Raw genomic sequence first — 13,976 nt, 5'->3', positions numbered from 1 at the left:
AGTGAGATATTCTTTTTGGCTCTTCTCCTTGGGAATCTTACAAATAGCCTTAAATGCTGATCTGTCCTCTTTCTCCAACCATTTCCTTGCTATATTCTCTCCCATATGGATGAGTTTCTATTTCTCTCCCATATTCTTCTATTTCTCATGACACTTCTTGATAGGCTCATATAGGTCTTCCCTTAGCCGTTTCTCCTTGCATGTCAACTAGATAATCTAGAACTTTTTGTATGGAAGTCCAAAGTACATGCAACATTCTTTCATAGAGCTCTTGGGTGTCAGGTTTGCCACGTTAGTTTACAGATGGTAAGTCTTATGATTCTACCTTAGCTCTATCCTCAAGTTTATCAAAATCTTGAGGATCCATATGGTTAGAAGGAGGTGCTATGATTTCAAGTGGCTCTGATGCAATAGGTGCTTCCCACCATAGGAGATTGAAGTTGCATGTCACTTGGTTCAAAGGAATTTGGTTGCACTATTCATGTGTCTCTCATCTCTTGATCACTATAGCCAATGTCATGCAAGTGATCAATCATTTGGGATTAGTTTGTGTTTGAGGTCAACAATGTGAGTTTTCTATTAAGGGCAAGATTGGCCAAGGTGCATGTAGCAAGTCCCAAATGAGATTTTAGTGCTTCAACATCCTCTGTGCTTCTGTAGAAGCTATTGTGAATATGGCAGTGCTAGAGCTTTTATTGTAATGAAAGCCACTACATGAAGTTTAACGTAGCTTTCTTTTTGAAGAGTGCATGCAATTAATTGTTGCAACATAGAATCATATTTCAGAGATAGAGTGTATAAGATGCTAATTACTACAAATGCCACGAATGAAGAGGGGTTCTTTCAGTTGCTTTTCTCATACAATTGGACAAAGAAGGGTGTGGTACCAATAATGAAGGAAAAGCTTTATATTCTTGCAATGTCCAAGCTCTGTCTTGGAGGGTATACTATTTGATTACACATGATTAATATTTTCATGGCAATGTGCTTGGGAACTGTATCTAACTCTCTAATGTTTGTAGAAAAAAGGAGACCTTGCACATGCTAATTAGTAGCTAAATCCATTAGGGGAGTTTTGAGGTCTTGAAAATGCCATGTAAGAGATCCTAGAGAGAAAATATTTTAGAAAATAAATTCAATTTTTAGACTTAAAATGTTTTAATATTTGGATAAGTAAATATATAAGAAATCATTAATAAGTCATTGTCATGATATTCTCGTGGTCATATCAAACCTAGAAGTCTTGGCTACCATAAAGGTGATAAAGGTTGTCATAATGAAGATCTTACTCATACTCATTAAATTGAAAACAAATATTCAATTTGAATTTTGTTCGATGTTTGATTACCTCCCTCCATTGTCACTCTCTTCTTTCTTTCCCCTCCTTACTAGTTTCTTCTTCATTTTCCTTCTTGTTTCTAATTCACATAGTTTTTCAATCCAATCTTCTAATCATATCCTTAGCTATGGATTAGTCATTCAATGATCTTTGTAGCTCTAGTAAAAGATCTCTCTATCATCTCCATATTGAGTTGGATAGTGAGTGTGAACCAATAAGAAAGAAAACAAAACCCATTACTATTATAGAGTCTATGAAACAAATACTCATATTTGAAGGAAAGAAGAATCTTTATCTTTGGTTAGATGGTAGGCTATATCCCGAATATCCTAGTAAAAATAGCACTTTGTCTTTCTATAATAGCTCTTCATTGATGAGGTTCGTTAGTGATGGTTATAATGGGTTTCTAGGTTATACACTTAACTTGGTTTGCAGAAAAGGATGCCCTTAGATTGGAGAACCATATTTTATCAAAGCATAACAACAAGTTATTGCAGAAGCTAGAGGATTGTCACTAGAGGATTCATTCATTGAGAAACACATCAAATCTTGTCAATGAAAGCAAACTATTTTAGGTATTCAAAATCGATAAAGGGCTCTTAAAAATATTGAGTCTCAAACAAAGAGGAGGTGGTTGTAGTAAAAGAATCCAAGCAACAATGTACATTTTTTTAACTTTAAAAATATTAAATATGATTTTTTAATAATTAATTGTATTGATTTGTGATGTTAATTTTTCAAAGGTCCTTTCTTCAATCGAATGCAAGTGAAAGAGATTCTTTAAAAGCATCTCAGTTTTATTATTATCTTCTTTCTTCAGTAGTTTCAAAAGATGTTTTGGAGAAGAAGAAATTTAAAAAGGAAAATAAATAATAATTGGAGTCATTTACAAAGGATTATTCTTTGGATACTGAGTTTGTGCATAAGACACTAGATAGTCTTGGTGTTAGTTGAGATGCTTATATGTAACTTTTTCTGCTTTTTCAATCAAATAGAAAGCAAGGACAGCTATGCAATTGCATACTTCCAAGGTCATTTGTGGTTAGAACTATTAGATGACAGAGAGTGAATAACGAAGTGATGGAGGTTCTGGGTGAACCTTTCCATATCAAGGCTAGCTTTAAGGGCAGAAAAAAGGAAGTTGTATTCAATGAATTTAACAATATTTTCCTTGACTTGCCCACCCTACAATGTTTAATGATCAGGTTTGATGACTTGCCATTAGAAGAGGCACAAGGAGTGGTTAGATTTGTGGTTAAACTCAATGAAAGTGAGATTCTAAAATGCACAAAATTAGAGAGAGTCTCTGTAACCTTGATGAATAGAGCACTTTCATTAGGTCATTGTTGCAGTCACTCAATGTCATTTAGTGTTCAATCTGAACACAACATTTGGTGGCTAGGAGCATTCGAAGAAGATATAGAGGATTTTGATATATTGTATTGGGTTTTTTTTTATCAAACATCAATACTTGATGTTATTAAGAGACAACATGCAAGAGAAGAGCTATTTATTGAAGGATTTGGAAACTATAAGACGGAGTGGCACATAGCTGGTGACTTAAAGACACTGAAATGCATGTACAATGTGTCAAAGGGAGCCAACTCTAGATCTCCTTGACTATATTGCATGTCCCCAGCCATAGAGTTTAGCAAATGCCCATATTTGTACGCTTTATACGCTTTGTAGGATAATTAAAAAGCTTGTTCATCTTTATATAGGGTTTGCATAGAAGCTGAAGCCATTATAAGCTAGAACATATGCTATAACAAAAATTGAAAAAGTCTTATCTGCGCAATTGGTTTGAATGGTGGTAATATTGTTATTGAACTAGATCTTCAAAAGTTTAACGATGGCAATTGTGTTCCCAAAAAACTATCTATTGGTGGAGTGAAGGCCATAAGGTTCCTAGGCTTTCATGTGAAACCTGGTAAGATAAACTCTAGGAATGGTCACTCAACTATTAAATACAATAAGTGGAAGTCCCAACATAATGTAGTTAAGGATCATGCTAATAATGGACAAGCTCGGAATAGAAAAGTCAATGTTTGGGAAACACTAGACAAACTATTCTTTTATTGTGATTGATGATGATCTCAAAGACTTCAAAAACCAATTGAACCTTTAAAAAAAGGCAATGACAAAAGCTTGGGGTGATTAACACTTCACTTGACACTATGTGGTAAGAAGTTTGCATATGTATATCTCTTCATTATCTAACTCATATAACGTTTTTAAATTAATTTTCATTATTTATTAACTATGAAACATACTTTATATAATCATGCTCCATATTTTATCAAGAAATATGGATCTCTATCTATTTGGTCAACCCAAGGTATGGAAAAATCATATTATCAAACAAGAACAAAATACTTTAGACACACAAGACATGGAGGTGGAAGATACAAAAAAAAAAAACATTAGAGGTCTTCCAATGGTTCTATAGACAAATTTGGCACAAATTCAAGCTCAAAGACACAACCACATCATGTAATACATCATCTTTGCCAAGGACTATACAAACTCTCACCCAAATAAGAAATAGGGATATTTAAACTCTTGTGCAAAGCAAAGATTTTCAGAATGGTTACAAACTAGACAAAGAGATGGAAAAAGATGGGTTTCAAGAAACCCTTGACATCTTTAGTTTGACTCTATTACAGAAGAGTCTCTAGTTTCAAGAAACTCACTAGGGAGGAATTTTTTGTTTCATCCGACTCAATAAGACCTTTACATTTTAAGAGATGTTGCTTCCTATAGCCTGAAAGGAGTTTCAAATTCTTGGCATCTCCTACATGGGAAAGCAAATAAGAGCCAAGAACTCCAAAGTATCATGCCCTAGATCCACTATATCCGTGCATGAAGCCAAAAACTCTTATAGCTTTTTCCTTCTCTACCAAAATTATTTTATATGATCCTCTATTGAAAACTTAGGATCCAATCACCTTGGAGATAGCTTTCAACGATACCATTGGTAGGCTTGGAGACCTTGACAACCTGCTATGTAAATTACAACTGTTTAATTATTTAAGCTTCCAATATAATGACCAAGGCCTTGACTTTTTTCGAGCTTCAATGGCCTTGAGCCCTTGGCTCTTCCATGAAAGTTATTTGGATCTTAAATTTCTATTTGCACAATAAACCACAATAGTCTAAGATGTTAATGGATAAATATCTTATAGTATTTGTCTATAATGCATAACAAATTCTAATATAAACCTCAATGGATATCTTAAAATTATCTTTCATACCTTAGGGTTTTTTTCTTCTTCGAGAAGACTATCATCATAAAGATTTATTGAACTTTTTGGTTTCTCCTTTGATGGAGACCTTAGTTTCTCTTCATATCCCATGTCTTGTTGAACTTGTGAGAACCCTTTTTCTGTAGCTAGCCCCTCCTTTTCATATTCCACGATCTGATTAATACATGAATGCAAGGCTATAGAGTTGTCTTGGAAATTTCTCCCTTAACATCAAAACTTGCTAGAAATTCTTGTTTATAGCCTATAAAATTCTTCTAAATTTGCCCCATGCTGTAGGGATTGCTAAACAGTAATCTTCTCTGAGATAAAAAATGTATTGAATATCATTTAGCAATACATATCTCTTTTTGTGGATGAGGTAAGTGGCAAATGTTGGGACACTTTTAAGAGGACCTTTTTTCAATCTCTGCACTCAACTCTATCTCCTTTTCTTCCACTTTTGAAATATTCTTACTTTTCAAATCACTACACTAGTTGGTTCTCAACATCCTCCTGAAACATTTCTTCCTTCTCTTCAACCTCTTTGTCTTTACTTGCAATGTCCTCTTTTTTCTCTTGTAAAGAAGAATTTTCCATATACTAAAGATATACAAGAAATCCAACATCCTTGTGGACAAGAAGCCATTGATGTTGATCCTGATGAAAAGGGCAATCCGCTTCCCACTTCTTGAATTCCCATCAATGAGGCTAAACCTTGTTTGCAAAATTCATCTAGCTGCATTTGTAGCTTCCACTACATCATTGTAATGGACAAATCCTTCACTCTCTAAGTCATGCACATGTCTATCATAACACTCCCTATAATCCTTCAGTTTGTCTTCAAGATCCTTCAAGAGCTCTTACAAATCAAAGGGAACATTGAGCATATATTTGATGTAGTTGAATCTGGATAAATTTCTAGTTGCATGGAGGAAATCAAAGAGATTCTCATCACATGTATCCTCTAGATTCTCTTTCTCCATTCGCTCTAAAGAAAGCTTTCTTTTAGTCATCTTGATTCAAAATGAAATTCTAAAACAACAAGACAAGTTTAAGAATACAAATAACCTTGACTTATGAAACACGATTATAGAAGTCTCAGAAGAGCTTTCCAGAGTCTTATCATGTTTGATCAAACAAAATATACCGTACAACAATAAAAAAAAACTAACACAAAGTAAAGATCAACTCCTTGTAATTCAATCATTTCTATTGCTTCCAACGGAATTAAGAATAAATCACAATGCCTGTACATAAGAGAAGTAACCGATAGAAGTTTTTAACCTTAGAAATGCATTGCTTTGTGAGCATGAACTAGTTTCTTCAAGAGCACATATATTCTTGGCTTATGATGATGCACAAGGTGTATGGTTGTGGGAGAGAGAAAAATTTGCGTAGAAGAAAAGTTTGTGTATACAATAGCCTGAATTGGCTTCACAACATGTATTTATTTGCAAATGGTTACCTAGTAACTCACTCAAAAAGTACCATGCACTAATTAGAAAAGGCTATATTTAAACTAAAAAAATAAGGCTAAAAAATCTTCCCTTTCACCCAAAAAATAATGCCATAAAAGTGCCATAATGTTCAGAAAGGTCAATGATACTTGGCATAAGTTTTGAGGTGATATACCTGTCACATATGTGGAGTAAAGTGCTCATTATACTTCTAAAAAAGGTCATTTTAAAAAGAATTTTCGAACCACTAAGAAGATTTTTCTAAAAATGGCTCCTTTCTTACTTTGACTTCACTAGCACCATGCAATTTCATCATAAGTCAAAATTTTCCAATACCCAAAACACAAGGTAAGATTTCATTGCACACATGATGCAAAAAATTCTTTTATTTATTTCTTATAGTTGTCTATAATCTACTGTTGATCAAAACATGATATATTTGTCCCATAGCTTTTCTTCTCCCATTAATTCTTGCTAGTCAAACTTGTGAAATGCGAGAATGGCACTTGGGAAGTCTTTGACAGATTATATTTTGTGTTCCATAGAACTCTTCGCTCTATAATAATTGTGACATATGAAATGTGAAAGGGGAGATTCTCTGCCATATGAATAGGTCTTCATTTTGCATTTCATATGTCAGTTATTTCACAATCTTCTAATTTTGAGTTTTGTTGTTATTTTTGGAGATTTTAGATTGCTAGAACTAAGTCCTACTACAAGAAAGCAAAAAGTTGATCCTAGAGAGGCCTTGCTTCAAAGATCAATCAATCCTCCAAGCCTTCTTAACTTCCAAGGAAATCAAAGCCAAGGAGAAAGTTTTCAGAGCATGTTAGATGTCCGAAAGAGATTAAAATTACAATGAAGGCTCTCAATAATGTAATTCCAAAACTGGCCTTTCAAAGGCTTGTCAGAGAAATTTGTGATAACCACAGTCTCAATAGTTTTAGATGGACAAGGACATCTCTCAATTGCATCCAAGAGGCTTTAGAAGATTTTTTGATTGAGTTTTTTCAAGATTCCTATATATGTGCTGCTCATGTACAGAAGCTTACACTTTTGGACGATAATTCTTAGAAGGTTGAGATACAGTTTTTCAAAGGTCCTTGAGCCAGTCCCCTTTATTGATGAGAAGACTTTCAATATTTTTAGTGTTCCTCCATATAGAAAAAAGAAAGAAGATCCAAGGCCTAAGGTTGAAGATGTTACCATGAAAAAGACACAAGACAACATAAGAAAGAGGAAAATGCCACAAAAGAGCAGGCACATAAATGGAGTATCTTTTGAAAAAGAGCTATCTACCCTTCTTGAAAGGGCTGATCCTAAGGGCTTCAATGTGTCTTGGTTTTTACCTGGTGATATTAACAAAAGATCTGATATGACATTTTTAACTCTGACTATGTTTAGATCCTCAATAATAAAATGAGAGAAGTAAATGACTCTATTCTTCTTGCTGGGATGATGTATAATATACCCATTTTTTTTTTACTTACTATATTTTTCTAGCAATAGGTTTTTCATGTTTATGCTAACTATCTCCATTCCTTTGCTAGGTGTGTAATATATGAGATCCCCTTTGATATACAACAAAAAATTGAGGTTCTTGATCGATCCATCTCACATTATATGAGGAGTGATCTTGATACAAGTGCATTTGATCATTGGTTCAATCCAATCGACTTTGACACTTTGGAGCTCCTTCTAATTCCATAAAATGAAAGTAAGTAATTTGATATTCTATTAAATTTTATGAGAATTTTTTTTGCTAAATTATTGAAATATGATTGTTTTCACTTCTCATTTGAGACTAATTGGAATAGTCTGTGTGGACAAGCAATGTTTTCTCATCAATTCTTTGAAAGGAAGCCATGTAAATGCTAAGTTGTAAGTTATATAATCCATGGTCTCCTTGATATTTTGATCCTTTTTGCAAGTACTTTGAATTTTATTATATTTTTGATACAAAGTTGTAAAAAAAAAAATTGAAGTGTTAGAGAAAATGTTTTCCATACTTGATGATTTACTTGCAACAATGCAATATAGACAAGTTGTGGTAAGGTCTTGATTAATATGGCTGGAATATAATTAAAAAATTATTCTATAAACTACCATAAACAAGTTTCATAGTTTTACTTTGTAATGTTAGTTGTAGTGTCCTTACCAGGATGATAATCATTATTGTGGCTAGAGAGTAATTACAAATTCTAGAAGATTAGTTAAGTTTATTTATCTCAATGATGATAAGCTTGTAAAGGTAATGCGAAAGATACTAAACTTTAAGATTGAGGTTCGTTGTCCATTGTAAAAAGTAACAATGAACTAAAAATCAATGAACTAAAAATCTTTTCTTATAAATGTATGACTGTTTTCAAGGGATTGCTATACAAGTGAGCATGTTTTGTATGTAAGAGCAAAGGTTATGAAGTAGATAATGGTCAATTATATGAAACCAAGAACGGAAAGTCCCACAGGGCTTGGATAGTGAAGGAGAGGAGGACACCTAAGCTAACCAAAGCATCAAAGAAAGGAAAAGGGGCTCCTAAAAAGGATATCCCTTCTCTTAAGAAAAGTCCTCGAAAAATAAAGTAGGTTTGCCATATTGCTTGTAAGCCCTTGTGTAATATTGTTGCATTGCATATTCTTCTATCTCCTCATTGATATTTGCAAAAAACATATTACAAATGTTTGTTAATCAAGAAGTGGAATTAGATATGCACCTAAGTGGATATAATATGATATAATAACTTACTTGTTTGTTATTAAGTTGGAACATGAATGAGCATGTTAGTTCAATATCTTCATTCTATAAATCCATACTCAATGTAGCGTACATGATGATCTAACCTTTAGGATTGCAATAATATCCTCATTGAACCAAACATTAAGATCTACTACAGAATCTTTACTAAAATTATTAAGATTTTGGCCTCAAGCAACCAGACTACCTCCCAACATAATGCCATCTACCATAATAAAAGCTAAGGATGAAATTTTGAGTAGCAACCATATATTTACAAGCTATAGAGTCTTGATCTATCTTATATATAAATTTTCCTTCTATCCCAGTGTCCCATCCTTCATCAACAAATTGTATGACATGATCACATGCTAGTCTCTTCACGAAAAGCATGACCTTTGATATTCTTATCTCAGCATTAGAAAAGAAATCAATAAATATATTAGTAGGCATAAACAAAGTAACTTTGCTTAGCTTACTTGAGATAATAGGTTTCACTGCTCTCTGTATCTTAGAAAACATTTTACATCTATGGCCCTCACTAGTAGCTAGACTTGGCTACTCAAAGCTTGAAAATCTGGAAAAGGAAGTAGGGATATTAATCCCCATTGAATGTGCTGCACGAGGCAATATAAGAACGGTCATAAAAGAATATTCCATTATCTGCAAGCTCTGTCTTCTTTCTACCTTTGTACATTTCTTCTCCAATCAAACCATGCATAACATCAGTAATAGACGCAACCAATTACCATTTCTCAAGATTAGATGGATAGACATCTACACGACAAACAAATGTTACAATGGAAAACCTTAAACCAAGTTCAAGAAAAGAAAGACTTTAAAAATCAAATTCTTACAATTTGGTCTATGCATTAGAAGATTTGAAGTTCGAGGTTCTAAATATAGCTTTCTATGAATAATACATATTGCACTAGGCTACCTCTTCTATGCTATTCTTATTTACTCCAAGCTTGAAATCTCAGATTCTATCCTTCCAAGTAGAGATGAACGAGCTCTCATATCTTCATCCTTTCCCATATTTTGCCTACTATATGGTGATCCAACTACCTTTGCTAATGATAGTAGGAATCCATCTTTCATCTATTTGGAATGAGTTAAACAATGATATGGATGTGATTTGGAAGCTTGGATGCCTTGTTGAAGGTCAAATTTCTGTATCCATGGCGCACGCACGCGCGCGCGCGCGCACACACACACACACACACACACACACACACACACACACACACACACACACACACACACACACACACACACACACACACACACACACACACAGAGGACTAGGCTACCACAAAGGAGAGAAAAACACTAGACGGATAAAAGAAAGGAGAGAAAAAAATGAGTGCCAAGCTTTTTACTAATTTGAATTTAGATTAAATCGATCATCATCATTGATCTAGATATGTCATTAAATAAAAGTGATCGAGTCTATATGCCATTGATCCAAAGAATGTCATAATCACGAATATAGAAGGCTAAAAATAGATATTGATAATGTAAATTTATAATATTGTTATTTATATATCTTTTTATAAAATAATTTTTTATATGTTTTAAAATAGAAGTTTTGTTATGGAGGCTTTGCTCCTATTAGTCTAGAGCACTCTCTCTCTATCTCCTAAAAGGCATTTTCAAGACCTCAAAGCTCCCTAATGCCAAGATACCATAGCTCAAGCTAAGTTTGGTGATAACAAGAGGATGCTTACTTATATTCGTAATGAATTGTATTGGGAGTATATATTGTAGACATGTGAAGGTTTTATTGAGATGTTGCAAGTAGCTACTACCGAGTTACCTTTAGACTTTTGCAAGCACTAAAGGTATGGTCAAAGTGAACATGTAGATGAAGTATTTTATAGTCTATGGAAAGATTTGAGAATAAGTAAGGAAGCAAAGAAACAACCACAACTAGAAGAATCCTCAAGGAGAGTGGTGTACAAGTAGGACTTTGTTTGAGCAATGTATTGTTTGCCCTTGGATATACTAGAGTCCATGTTGGTTTAGGCAAATATAGAGGTGCTAGAGGAATGTATTTGGACTCGTGAAAGGAATGAGAAATCATTGATAGGGAGTGTCCACGATGGTTAGGGTATCTACATGGACATATCCATTCCTCAAAGCAAGCCCTTTGGAAAGGTAAATAATGAAAATGACTATTTGATTATAAGCTAGTGTATCATTTTTTCTCAATAGATAACATGATGTGGTAATGTGTGGAGTAGATTTTCAAGTACCTCAACACAGGAGAGGGGAGGAGAATGTGGATAGTGAAGAAGAGCAAGGGATTGAAGATGTAAGCACACCAAATAGGCTCATACAAATGAAGACTAAGTTAGATTCCACTAGTAGTAAGAGGATGGGGTCCACCTTATATTCCTCAAGATAAGAGTCTTGCACAAAGAGGTGCTTGGATGAGAGAGTGGCCAACTAAGGAAAAAATTAGAGAGGTCTTTAATACTATCGCAAAAGTCCTTGTAGAGGATATAGTAACCATTGTGAAGTGGCCTACCATATGAGTATTTTTAAATTATTTTGATGCTTTCATAACTTTTTTCTATGTCTATATTGAGTGGGTTACATTGTGCAATATTAAGAGAAATGTGGACTCTCTTTTTGGTCCCTTAATAAGGAGTGAATAAACAAAAATAAGCCTAACCAATGAGAGAGTCGGGATTCCAAATTCATGTAACATGAATCTTTTAGCTATACCTTGGCCCAAATCTTCCCTCAACAATAGTAAAATAAGGAAAAATGTGGGGAATACAAGACTATCACTTCCTGAAAGTTTGTGACTCAAATTTTCATTTTCTCATTTTTTAATGTTTGACTTTTCATATCTCCCCTTTTTAGTTTTCCCCTCTTTCTTAGGTAGAACTCAAATTTATCATTTCTCTTTCTTTGCTTCTTCTTTCCTGATGAAATTTTATAACCTCGTTATTGCTTGCCATGTCTGTAACCTTGTGAAATTTCATTGTCTCTATACAAACACAAAGTGAGTTTCACATGTTTTATCAAAGTGGAGCTTATTCTATGAAAGCCTTGAGATTTTTCTAATAAAAAGTTACATGTATATTGTTCTCTTCCATGGATGTTTTATGGTAAAATTTTATCTCGTTTGGAAAAAACCTATGTAAGTTATGTGCACGCTCTGACATAAACTTTCTTTTGTTTTGGTACTCTAGGAGTCTCTCACAGTTAAGAACAATGATATTTTAAACACTCAACTCCTTCTTCAACATATGGAGAAAACATTTACAAATTATACATATTGTAAGTTAAACTACCTTTTGCTATTGTGTCCTAGGTCTCCATCTCAGCGAGATACACCTATTGTCCAAAAATGGACTTCTTTTCTAACATAGGGTTGAGGGCTACAAAGTTTCTTAGGCATATTGGTCTCTATAGTGATTAAATGTAAATTTTTATTTAAGCTATAAGTATTTTTTATGAATTATTATTGTTGATATCTAGTTAGGATCGATGGAAAGAAATATCTAATATAGATTTGAACATTAAATTTGTAACGTTAATCATTTTTGTATCTAGAAATCCACAATTAAAATACTATGAATAAGAAAATGTTTTGTTAGTTTTTGATCTCGTTAGGATAATTTTATTTAGATTATAAAACCATGGAATAGCATGAGATAGCATTAGTGCTGCAGCCTCACAACATTGCATAATATTAGAAATGCATATGTGAAATGACAAAGGGATGCTTGTGCATGAAAATATTGTTAATCTAATGATTCTATATATGGATAAATTCACTTACATGTAATAATAAAAGCACATAGAAACTTGCTAATAGATAAATTTTGTATTTGGTTAATATAGATGTCTTCACAAAGAAAAAACATAAGTAGCATACTTACAATGGAGGTCTTCAAGGAAAGATAGTAGCAGTAATTGGATTTGTGATAGATATTATAAGTTGGATTGGATTTTGATGCATCCAAGTACTCGAGGGAGTTTCAAGGTCAAGCATAAGGGTATTGTAGACCCTAGCAAACATTGGAAAGGTAGAATTTTAGAGTCCAAAAAAGTGTTTAATGGGACAAGTATAGTAATAGAGAAAAGTTAGGTCTCCAAACTCATTTTCACTTTCATTCTCTACTCCTTTATACCTATGCTCTCCTTTGTTCTCTCTCTTTGTGCCATGGATACTACTTTCGCCTTGTTGCATGGATTAGCTCCACATGCTATGTGCCTATAAGAGGTAAGATTTACCCAAGGTTTTGCATGACCTTGAATCTAGAGAGTTCACTTTCCACGATAGATCCTAGCTCTAACATAGTGGCATCATTTTGTGATGAGGTGAACCCTCTCACTTGCTCCATTCTGAACTCTACTCTTAGGTGGATTCAAATAGATTTTTTGTATAGTTTACGTGTTGGATTGAGCCATGCAAAGGTAATAAATTGAGCTCTAGTGTATGTGGGGCAACAACTCTATGCTAGAGATGTACCCACCTCATCCCAGAATCACATCACAATGGATCTCGTTGAGCATGATGCAACCTTTGCCATCTATGTTTTGTGTGCACTGATGTGCAAGAGGATAGTGAGGAAGATATTGATGTACCCTCTTAGCTACACCTACAATATTTTGAGAGGAAGCCCGAGGAAATCACTCTCGATCCAAGCAAAGAGGCAACACAGAGCTTAGCTATTGTACACCCACCTCCTTGCCCTACTGAGATGCTAAGAAATGAGCCACCCCCCTTGCTTCTCTCCATGATGTCACCATCAAGGGGGTTGAATACCTATTCATGCAAGATGTGTTGGAGATTTTGAGTATAAGAGAAGAAGAACCATACTATATTATGGTGCATGATGTACAAGATGATTTTATAGATTTTGATGTATAGGGTGCTCCACCACATGTGGATGAGCTAGCTCAATATGATGGCATGAGCATTGATGATATCTTTGCCCTTGTGATCATCCAAAAGAAAATTGAGGATACAATGCTAGAGTACGACATCTCCAACCAAGACTTTGAGTGCTTGTAGGAAAGCCTTTTTGGTCCTTGATCCAACTACATGATACCTTCCCCTAGGAGAGAGATGAGGGCGGCCCAATTTTATAGGAGAAGACTTGGATGGTCCATTATATGAGGGCGGCCTGATTTTAGGAGCAGACTTGGATGCTCCATTATAGTGGTGAAAAATAGAT

Source organism: Lygodium microphyllum, chromosome 5 (assembly GCF_053477565.2).
Source record: "Lygodium microphyllum isolate KBCC chromosome 5, Lygodium_microphyllum_v1.1.10, whole genome shotgun sequence".
Lineage (NCBI taxonomy): Eukaryota > Viridiplantae > Streptophyta > Polypodiopsida > Schizaeales > Lygodiaceae > Lygodium > Lygodium microphyllum.
The sequence above is the reverse complement of the archived record's forward strand: the minus strand, read 5'-3'. Positions refer to the sequence as shown.